Below are 1,427 nucleotides of genomic sequence, written 5' to 3' on the forward strand. Positions count from 1 at the left end.
CAATATAAAAGCCCTGGCAGTGTGTGGCCAAGGGATTATAGCGGAGGCAGCCGTGGCAGCATCCCAGGCATAATGGTCCGAACCGCACAGTCAACAGACCGTCCTTTATACCGCCTTCTTATAAACATTTGCTTACCATGATTAGAATGGAATATCGAATTTCTCGTCGCAAGAGGAAGAAGACTCCAACTCCGTGAATGAAGAAATAAATTATTTCGAAAGCACAAGCGAAGGTTTCAGTTAAAACACATCGCCTTTATTAAAGTGGATTACTATGAAGAGCAATAAATGAGGGGTGTTAACGTTCGTTGTTTTATCTAACATCAGGAAACTGCTTTTATGAGGGTCTGTGACTGACTCAGATACAACAAACACAAGCCTTTTTCGGCAAGACTGTGCTCTGATATTAGGGCACCCGACTTACTATGCCAGGTCTACGTGCCCTATAGTCTTCCTTTACCTTCTCTCGCTCCTCTCCTGGCACAAAAAAAATCGTAAATAAATATACGAGACGATAGTTGTGCTAGAGAAATGGGTGCATGTATGCACAAATGGCGCGCTGACTCATCTCATCTACTGCTCTCTCTTTTTCACAGATTCTAAAAAGCAAAAAACTCGGGAAAAGGACCATAAATCCACGTTTTTGCGGAGGCATAATGGGAATGAGGCGGCGGCGGGAGCGCGCGTGTGATGGGTGGCCGTCCGAGGCTGCCGTGATGGGATTATGCGTCTCCCGATGACTAAGATGATCTTAACTCTAAAATTAATGTGGGTTGTCGCCCAGATACGTTATCGCCGACACTAAAATAACGCCGACACAACACGAAAATTCAAGACCTGTCTCGCCACTTTATCTTGTGCGACATCTAGATATACAATGTTCTGTGAGTTTACATCCTCGCCGCTCTAACCCGGCGGATGTACACTGAGTGAAAGTACATTCAAGCTCACCTTAAGAGGTTGACCCTCCCTCGCCCTCACTAACTCACTACAGGTTACATACGGGATTAAAATTTAAAGGCCCAACCTCGAGCATTAATTTATGGTTATTGAGGTAGGTTCTGGCATCATTTGAAGACGTCGTGTATAGACTGTGCTTAATTAACAACCTTTGAATCTAGGACGATGCCTTTCATAAATAAACGAAGGAACATAAAAAAAATCTGCATGAAATATAACTTAACAAAAGGAGATATAGTATGCTGGCGTGTTTAGTTATGCATTTAACGTTTTGCAGCTTTTAGCTCGTGGGGTCAGAAGGTACCATGAACTCTTCAATCCTTTTCTGTACAGATACTGGCATGATCTCGAGAAGTTTTTGGCCATCATGTTTTGAAATATTAATTTACGTTGGATCATTCGCGACAGCTTCTGCAAACAAAATGATGACGGTTAAGCGTTGGCGGTGAAACAATGTCGACAGCCAG

General features: G+C 43.2%; 1 protein-coding gene across 1 annotated transcript in view; it reads right to left on the reverse strand.

Moving 5' to 3' along the window:
- Window positions 1–1,427, reverse strand: part of LOC119587186 (protein slit-like) — a gene marked incomplete at its 5' end in the record, with an annotated part of 127,937 nt that overhangs the window by 8,084 nt on the left and 118,426 nt on the right.

This window comes from Penaeus monodon, chromosome 22 (assembly GCF_015228065.2).
Source record: "Penaeus monodon isolate SGIC_2016 chromosome 22, NSTDA_Pmon_1, whole genome shotgun sequence".
NCBI classification, from domain to species: Eukaryota; Metazoa; Arthropoda; class Malacostraca; order Decapoda; family Penaeidae; genus Penaeus; species Penaeus monodon.